This window comes from Lampetra planeri, chromosome 57 (assembly GCF_965212315.1).
Source record: "Lampetra planeri chromosome 57, kcLamPlan1.2.h2, whole genome shotgun sequence".
Classification (NCBI taxonomy): domain Eukaryota; kingdom Metazoa; phylum Chordata; class Hyperoartia; order Petromyzontiformes; family Petromyzontidae; genus Lampetra; species Lampetra planeri.
The window spans coordinates 5,051,150-5,061,767 of NC_136163.1; positions in this window are offsets into that span (position 1 = coordinate 5,051,150).

Consider the following 10,618-nt stretch of genomic DNA (forward strand, 5'->3'; position numbering starts at 1 on the left):
CTACCGCTCCCCACACACTTACCGACACACACACACCCGTGCCATCCCCACAGCATCAACAGCCGCTGTTCGCCACGAAGTGTTGGTGACGTTACCACGAAGCTTGTGGCCCAGGCTAGGTGAACATTGAGGAAACGTGAAGTGTCGAAGGCTCGCCGGCAAAGGGTCACGGGACAGACCCAGGAGTTATGGATTGACCGACTGAGACGAGTGGCAGATGCACCAGCGGTGCTCGCAACTTTGCCAACCTGCCGCGCTTTATCCGCACAGCGCTCCGCTCGTTGTTGTGAGCGTCGCTCCATTGCAACCGCATCCAACTGCCCAGTAGCAGCGTCCTTCACGAGCCTCCTTTGTGGAGGCCCCGCTGATACCATTCATCGGCAAGTCCACCAAGCTCCCTATATCCTGCCAAACAGAAGCTGCTTGGGGCATGCGGTGGCTGGACATGCGGGCTACGTGACCCGGCCAACGCAGCCTTGCCTGCCAGAGGATCTCACTGTTGGGACTATGGCCAGATTGTTCAAAGAGCTGTGACCTGAGACAATAGTGGTCTGGTTAAACCTAGGATGGATCGCAGGCAGGCCAGCCTGAATGTTTCAAACAGTTTCAGATGCACCTTTAAAAGGCTCCACGTCTCGCAAACATAGAGAAGGGAGGGCATAACCCTGGCCGAGAAGACACGTAGTTTCTTATGGATGGGCCAGGTAGCTTCAACACAGCGTTACGCAGCTGATGCAAAGATAGCGCCGCTCTACCGATTCGGAGTGAGACCTCCGCTGCTAATGCGGAGCTGGACATAAGCACACTGTCTCGGCACGGAAACTTCTCAGCTCCCTCTCCACAACTGCCCCATCACTCACGGGGAGTGGAGGGGCGAGAGTGTTTGGTGACACACAATACCCAGGCACTCACCCATCCACCCACCAACCCCACAGACATGCAGTCGCCCCACAAAGACAAATTCCCCCCCCCCCGTATAGCCTTCAACAGACCGTTTGGGCAAGTGCTGTTTGCGATTACCTGTGAAGGCTGGAACGGCACACAAGAGAGTCATGGGTGACCAGGACCACGCCCGGCCGCCTTTGTCTCCCCAATACTGATGCTTTCACACCGCACCCGGTACTCATTGGAGGCTGAATCGACCGAGGGGTAGCCCCAGGAACCAGTGAAGTTATTCATCTCTAATGTTGGCCATGAGTGAGGATCTTTATAAGGGCAGTGCACTAACCAACCACTCCACGACTCCCACGCACCCGCACCCACACCCGACACACCACACCCTACCCTCCACACCCCACACCCCACACAACCAAACCCCACACACCCACACCCCCACACACACCCCTCACACCCACACACACCCCCAACACACCCACACGCTCACAAACCTACACACCCACACACACCCACACCCCACACACCCCCACACACCTCAGACACACACCCCCACACACCCCACACACCCACACCCACACACCTCAGACACACACCCGCACACCCCACACACCCACACACACGAACCCCACACACCTACACCCCACACACACACACACCCACACACCCACACCCCCCACACACACCCACACACCCCACACACACCCCACACACCCACACCCCACACACCCACACACCCCCCACACTCCCCACACACACACCCACCCCCCCAGAACCCCCCTCACCCACCCACACACTCACCCCACACACACCCACACACGCACCCTACACACACCCACACACCCCACACACACCCCCCACACACACCCACCCACACACCCACGCACCCCACACACGCACCCCACACACCCCATACCCCACACACACACCCCACACCCAACACCCACCCTACACCCCCACACACACACACCCCACGCACGCGCTATAAAACACAGAGCTTGACACACGCAATTATCCCCGGCTCTAGGCTACGCCCTTTAATAGGCGCGTCTGACAACCTTGGCAGTGGGCTGCCAATGCACACACGAGAGCGGCGCATGCCGTGCAGACATTCATGGAACTTCCAGCCTGCCGTGTTAACGGGGGGAGGGAGGGGGCTTTGGCGCCAGCCACCCCCCCCCCCTTGATTTCTGGGAGGCAATGAAATAGTGGTGTGACTGACCCATTTGCGGTTGCCACCTTTTCGGCTTTGGCCCGGACGGGCATCTGCGTAGTCGGTATTTGTGCACTCAGAATAAAGGTTTTTGGGTGTAATCGCGTTCATCTTCTTGGTTCTTTTGGTAAAGTCACGTAGAACGGAAATAATAAAAATAAAACATGATAAAATACAATAGTGAGAATTGTATTTTATTACGTTTTATTTCCTTCTACGTGACTTTACCGAAAGAACCAAGAAGATTAACACGATAATGAAATGATAAAAATAAAACGTAATAAAATACAATAGTGAGAATTGTATTTTATTATGTTTTATTTTTATTATTTTATTATTTCCCTTCTACGTGACTTTACCGAAAGAACCAAGAAGATGAATCCCTGCAGTCACGAAAGCTTTAAATCGAAATGTGATCGCGTTATTTATAAATGTGTCGTAACCCTCCACCACCCGACGCGGCCAAACAGTAAAAAACACGTGTCACGTTGATGCTGGATGTAATTACCAGCGAAACGTCGTACTCAACATTTTATCTGATGTTGATTCACTCTTCAACACACCGGTGGGCTAAAGTAGTGAACTTTTGTCTTTCGTCAACATGACACATTTTTTTTACTGATTGGCCGTGTCGGGTGGTGGAGGGTTACGACACATTTATAAATAACGCGATCTAACCCAAAAAAAAACTATATTATGAATAATATTGGTCGCGAAAGCCTACGTGTTAAACAGGTATTTGTGTAGTTGGCATCTGTGTGTTCGGGTGGCAGCGGGAATTTATTTGTACCGATTATCTGCTGCCGGTGTTGCCGTGTTGAACTTTATCGTTTGTTTACTGCTAAACTACTCTGATAATAGATCCTTAAACTGGCTGAGAAATCTGTCCGGAGTTTGGGCTGTGGAAAAGGTGGCATGCATGGGCCACCGACCAGGAATTACACTGGTCAACAAAAAACAAACATTTTTTTTCTGGCCTGGACTTTTGCAGCTGTTTTAGACTAATTTCAGGGTGCTGATTCCAAATCTGATCTCAGATTTGCTCTATCACATAATTTTTATGCTATTGGCATACCCCATTTTCATTGATTTAGCCCGAAATTAAATCTGTCACTTATGATTGCAAGTTGTTGCGAGTCAGTGACTGCTATAGTGTTAAAATATGGTGCTGTATTTTTAGGATAGTGCGTTTATAATAGCATTTTATGTAGATATCCACATTTATTTAATATTTTTCTTCTGCAGTTTTTATTGAAAATGCAATATTTGATATCTCAAAAACCTGATGTGATAGACAAAAACTGATGCCAGATTTGGAATCAGCACCCCCAAAATTACATTAAAACCGTTGGAATACCTTATGCCAGAAAAAGTGTGTTGACCAGTGTTATCGTTATTCATGGCTCACTTTCTTACTTTATAAACGCCTAGTGCGATGACAGAAGAGATATAGGTCGGATATAGAAACGCGAGGTTAGGGGAGACATAGACAAAGATGTAGTGAAATGAAAGGAGACAGAAGCAGAGGAGACAAGATGCGCGCAATTAAAAAAAACGTCTCATGTTCTATTTCGGATTTGAATTTGAGACGAATGATATTGTTTCATTCATCCCGGCTTCCATTGAGCTACTTGGAACTCTGAGCACTTTGCTCGCGCACAGGAGCCGCAAGTCACAGAAGCCTCGCGTTCAATGAACCGTGCGTGTGCGTGGCCGTGCGCTAAAACGTCTACAGCAACAATCGCCGTCCAGCACTACGTGGTGGTGACGTCGCCACGGCGCTTGTACCATACTAGGTGCACTTTGTGGCCAAGTGAAGTGTCGAAGGCTGGCTGATGGCAGGTCACGGGACAGACCCAGGTACCATGGGTTGACTGACCGTGATGACTGACTGGCAGATGCACCAGCTGTGTTGTCGATCGTGCCAACTTTCTTTACTTTATCCGCCCGGCGTTCCGCTCGTTGTTGTGAGCGTCGCTCCTCTGCCCTCCGTTGTTGTTGGAGGGCGACTGCCTCCAACTGTCCAGTAGCAGCAGCGTCCTTCACGAGCATCCTTCCACAGAGGCCGATCTTGACACCGCTGGTACCGGTCATCGACAAGTCCACTCAGTTCCACGTCCTCCTGTACCACATCACTCCATCTCTTCTCTAGCCCGTGCCGCGCCCGTTTAGCCCCCTCTATCCGGCCGAACAAAAGCTGTTTAGGCATGTGGTGGCTGGGCATACGGGCTACATGACGCAGCCAACGCAGCCTTGCCTGCCGGAGGAGCTCACCGATGGGACTTTGCTCAGATCTTTCAAGGATTTGTGAGCTCCTCACACAATCCAGCCTACAGGTTTAATCCAGGATGGATCATCGGCACAAAAAAAACAAAGACCCCCCGTATAGCCTTCATAGACTGTAGGGACAAGTGCTGTTAGCGTGCACCTATGAAGGCCGAAACGGCACACGAGGGGGTGGGTGGCCAGCATCACGCCCGACCGCCTTTGTCTCCCCAGTGGCGATGTTTACACATCGCACCAGGTATTCATTTGAGGCCGAGTCGTCCTAGCGGAGGGCCGGGACCGGTTCAGATAATCGTCACTGATGTTGGCCGTGAGCGGGAGTCGAACCCGGGTCGCCGGGTTTATGGTGCAGCGTGCTAACCGTGCTAACCGCTGCACCACCGCTCCCCACGAGGACACTGTGTGACACACAACACTTGTTTTGCTCAACACAGAAGCCCTGTGACCCTCCTGCACGAACCTCACACCACCCCCCATCCCGCCTCTTCTCCTTACAAATAACTCAACACGATCGTCAGTAACACTCTGCGTGTGACCCGAGATATTCCACAGCACGTAAATATAGGCCGTGGAAAGATAGAGTGCATTAGAGTTTGAGACTGCACAATACAACCGTGGGGCCTGGTAAGATATGTGTATGTTTCTTGATGAACAGTTTTTAAATTTGGCTTATGAATAGTCGTATGTACAGGGACTCATCTACTTACGAACGAGCTGGGTGCCAGAGGTCTGTTCGTAAATCGATTTGTTCATAAGCCCAACTTTAACTCCTGTCGAATCCAAACGTGTTATACACTAAAAACGGGGAATGGTTTTAAAAGTTGCATGATCTCCTGTAGATGCAGATGCCACTGGTTGTTCATGTTCTTTAGATGTAGTAACTATTGGTTCTTCACGTTCTGCAGATGTAGATGCCACTGTTCTTCATGTTCTGCAGATGTAGATGCCACTGGTTCTTAATGTTCTACAGATGTAGATGCCACTGGCTCTTCACATTCTGCAGATGTAGATGCCACTGGTTCTTTACGTCCTGTAGATGTAGATGCCACTGGTTCTTCACGTTCTACAGATGTAGATGCCACTGGTTCTTCACGTTCTGCAGATGTAGATGCCACTACTTCTTCACGTTCTGCTGATGTAGATGCCACTGGTTCTTCACGTTCTGTAGATGTAGATGCCACTGGTTCTTCACGTTCTGTAGATGTAGATGCCACTGGTTCTTCACGTTCTGTAGATGTAGATGCCACTGGTTCTTCACGTTCTGCAAATGTAGATGCCACTGGTTCTTCACGCTCTGCAAATGTAGATGCCACTGGTTCTTCACGTTCTGTAAATGTAGATACCACTGGTTCTTCACGTTCTGCAAATGTAGATGCCACTGGTTCTTCACGTTCTGCTGATGTAGATGCTACTGGTTCTTCACGTTCTGCAAATGTAGATGCCACTGGTTCTTCACGTTCTGCAAATGTAGATGCCACTGGTTCTTCACGTTCTGCAGATGTAGATGCCACTGGTTCTTCACGTTCTGCAGATGTAGATACCACTGGTTCTTCACGTTCTGCAGATGTAGATGCCACTGGTTCTTCACGTTCTGCAGATGTAGATGCCACTGGTTCTTCACGTTCTGCAGATGTAGATGCCACTGGTTCTTCACGTTCTGCAGATGCAGATGCCACTGGTTCTTAATGTTCTACAGATGTAGATGCCACTGCTTCTTCACGTTCTGTAAATGTAGATGCCATCACCGCCGTCTATTGCGCAGCGGTTGAACTTACGACTCTCGGTCCGAACAGGCAACTGGACACACGGACAGGTTTGTTCGTATCTCTTAAAGTTCGTAAGTCGAATGTCCGTAAGTAGAGGAGTCCCCCTGTATGTTGAACTTCTTTTGCACCGTACATAGCCAACCGCGCTAATCGGAGGTGCGTGGTTGGTTCGCTACTAATTAACAGACAGCCCCTTAAATAACGATCCGCGTGTTACGACGGCCGATTTAAAATCCCTCATTCTTACGCACGAGCGACATTCATGCGCACGTGCTACTCTGTGTGCAGTCGCATTTATATGTTTCACCATCAGTCAGTGTCTTTTCACCGCTTCAGTCGGCTTGGTTTTTAACGGGCCAAGGAATTGAACCGGCGATCTACAGATTGCAACTCCAGTGTGTAAACCATTACACCACAGCAGCTCCCGACACAGCTTGGCAACTTTGAGGATTATATCACATCTGTTAAAATGGAGTGCACGTTACTTTTGCGCGGGTCCTGATTTCGGATTACAAATTTTTTCACGTGCAAATCGGAGCCGTGCCAGAATCGTGCCAGCACGGTACGGGTGTTTTTTTTCTTTTCCCACTGGCAATTTTTTGCCGAGGCGAGCCGTGCAGCCCTGGCTTCACGAGACGCCTGAGGAGAGACGGCCTAGCTGGTTGTCGTGGTGATTAACGAACGGTGTTGGATGAGACTCGGCTGTTGATGATGCACAATCGTTACGTCCCTCCCTCCACCCCCTCCCTCTGCCCCCCTCCCCCTCCTTCCCTCCTGTGGAGAGTAGCGATGTCCGCCTTGACATCTACGTGACACTATAATTCCTATAAAAACCTCGCTCACTCCTCCTTCTCTCGGCGTCGTTTATATCTATACACATGAAGATGTATTATTGATCGTTTGGGTTTGTTTTCGTGTACACGCTACCATCACCATCAGCCTTGATCAATACACTGCTGGGTGAAGGCCACCTTCCCAAAGCCCCCACCGCTGCCACGATCTCACGAATGTCCGACGCCACGAGCCCAGACGTTGACCCTGGCACGTGGTCTGAGCTCGTCGCTCCATCTGCTGGCAGACGAGGTGGTGGAGGGGGGGGGGGTGACACGACCCAGCGGTGGCGAGGAACTCCTTTACTTACGAACAAGGTTCGTAAGTAAAGGAGTTCCTGTAAAGTACTGAATTTAGCCCCGCCGCCCCCTTCCAATACGTCATCATGTGCACCAACAGGGGCTTGCGCACAAACACGTCCACGTCGACGTCTACGTACACATCGTGCTCTCTTTTAGCCCCGCCCCCCCTCCCAATACGTTCCATTCATTGGCTACCACATTCTGATAAGCTCCCTCCCCTCCCCCTTAACTTGTATTTAAGAACTTGCATCTTGGAATCCCTGCCTCACTTGATACAGCAAATCTGGCTGTGACGGTCCCACCTGATGACGGAGACGTGTGTTGCCTCCGAAACGTCGTGATTTTTATTATTTTATTTGTATTCATTTTTATTTAAATTTTTTACCTACGTGACTTTACCGAAAGAACTAAGAGTATGAATCCTTGCAATCACGAAAGCTTCAAATCTAGAATTACTGAATTTAAATGCCCCAACAGTCGGTTTAATGAAATGTCTTACGGTTTAACAAAGGGAAGCATTGTTGAACTCGTAAACAAGAGGAAACATTGTACATTTGCGTGTACTGCTATACTAAAGAGTGTATAGAAAATACAACACAAAGCAACAAATAGAAGTCAGTAAACATGTATCAGGAAACTCGACTTGCTCAATAGATTTTGTTGCACTGCCCTCTGCTGACCACTGCGTAGCAGTGCACTGCACGGTGTAGTGAGACATCGAGACCGTGTGCTATGTCCAGGTTTGGGTCTGTGGAAAAGGTGTCAAACTCTACCGCTCATCCACCCACCCATCTAACTCATATTCAGCAATTCACACAACCACTTTTCCACTCTCTTACTCGCTCACCCATTCACCCACCCGCTCACTCGCCCATTCACACCCCCTCGTTCGCTCACTCACTCACGCATTCACTCACCCTCTCGCTCAGTCGCACACTTCAATTACCCATTCACCCATGGATTCACACAGAGACCCATGGACTCACACACTGCATCGCACGCTTTCAGATGCGCTTCTGCGGCCGTCTGGAACGCTCTTCCTTCCGATGTTAGGAAGCAACTGGGAGCTGTGATGAACTTGACAATCTTTGTCCTTCCCACGCACCTCCAATTAGGAAGGTTGGCTACGTCCGGTGCAAAACAAGTTCGACAAAGACAAAGTTCCCCCGTATAGCCTTGAGAGACCGTAGGGGCAAGTGCTGTTAGCAGAGCACCTATAAAGGCCGGCACGGCACACGACGGGGTGGGTGGCCAACACCACGCCCGACCGCCTTTGTCTCCCTAGCGGCGATGTTTACACGTCGCACCAGGTACTCATTTGAGGCTGAGTCGACCTAGGGGGAGGCACGGGACGAGTTCAGATAATCGTCACTGGGTGATGGCCGTGAGCGGGAATCGAACCCGGGTCGCCAGGTTCATCGCGCAGCATAGCGCTAACAGCTACACCACCGCTCCCCACTACAAAGACAAAGAGATTCCCCGTATAGCCTTAACAGACTGTAGGGGCAAGTGCTGTTAGCGAGCACCTATGAAGGCCGGAACGGTACACGAGGGGGTGGGTGGCCAGCGCCACGCCCGACCGCCTTTGTCTCCCCAGTGGCGATGTTTACACACCGCACCAGGTACTCATTTAAGGCTGAGTCGACCTAGGGGAGGCCCAGGACCGGTTCAGATAATCGTCACTGGTGTTAGCCGTGAGCGGGAATCGAACTCGGGTCGCCGGGTTCATAGCGCAGCGCGCTAACCCACACACTGACACACATACACACTGACACACACACACATGTAGACATTTGCGCTGGTTCTCGCGAGCGAAGGGAGTGAATTTATAAACCGTGAGTTCATTCTTCACTCCACACAATCCCCCATGGGGGGTGGGGGTGATGGGGGGGGGGCATTGCTGCACCCACAGACGCTTGGAATTGCAGTCGCCAGCAACTCAATTCCCCATTCCTTTCGCCCCCCCCCTCCTCCCTCCTCCTCCTCCCCCCCCCTCCTCCTCCTCCTCTAATGTGTGTTGTTGCAGTTCCCTTAAGCAGGGCCCTGTTCTCGAGTAACCCAATTCCACGTCGAGCTAAGACGAGGGATAGGAAAATGAAAGTCCGAGAGAGATTTTCTTGTTTAGGAACAACAGAGGGGCCCCCGATGCAGTCTCGCTGGACTCCGAGGGAGCACAATACCCCCAGTGTTACCCCCCCCCCCAACTCGCCTCCACCCCACCCCCACCGCTCATTACGTCTAATTGAACCCTAATCGGCATAATGGGTCCATCAAGGGAAACGTGAACTGATATGGGTTTACCTTGGATTTCGGTTCCTGGGAAACGCGATCCCTGAGACTCCAGGAGGTTTCTCTGTAATAGTGGAGAGCAGCCCCCCTTCCGTCCCCCGCCCCTGGATATGGTGGGGGGGGGGGGGGGGCTGCGGGGGGGGGTCAGACCTCCACCGCCCCCCTCCCCCTGCAGAGACTCTTGTGGTCGTCAAGTCGTCAGACAGCGGGGGTGAGATGGTGCGCGCCAATTGGGGGGTCCTAAGCAGTGATAAATCTGCCCCCCATTCACCCAACCCTCATCCACCACCTCCACTCCGCACCTCCGGTCAGCACGGTTGGCTACGCACGGTGCGAAAGAAGTTCGACGGTCGACACTTTAATTTACACAGTTCCGAGTGAGATGATGGAAGGATATACTGCAGGCCAGAAGCAGTGGCGGAGTGTGATGGTAGGAGATCTGTAAATGAGATAGAGATGGATTGAGATAAGAGGGGGAGGTCTAGACGAAGGAGATGTTGTGAGATGATGGATGAGATAGAGACGAGAGATCAAGACGGTAGGAGATATACAGAGACAGAGATGCGTTTTTCACGAACGCATCTAACGCGTTAAACGAGGAATATATTCGGTCCTCAGAGGCGGAACCACAGGCTGAGTCTCAGTCCCCCGGCACCTCCGGTCAGCACGGTTTGGCTACGTACGGCGCGAAAGAAGTTCAACATACATACATACAGTGACACACACACACAGGAGCGGTAAGACGCCTGCTGGTGACAAGGGCCTTCAGTGGGAGGGACGCTCGAGACAGCCACTCTTCTAGGGCAACTTGGTCTACTCGAGTGAGCCAGACGTCTTTTGAAGACGAAGCGACAGGACCCCACTGCTTTACCCCACCACCGCACGCGACCCCCGTCGATCAAATTATCAACAAGGTCACGTGGTCCTCATGATCAACAGGGTCACGTGGTCGTCATAATCAACAGGGTCACGTGGTCGTGATAATCAACAGGGTCACGTGGTCGTGATAATCAACAGGGTCACGTGGTCGTCATAAT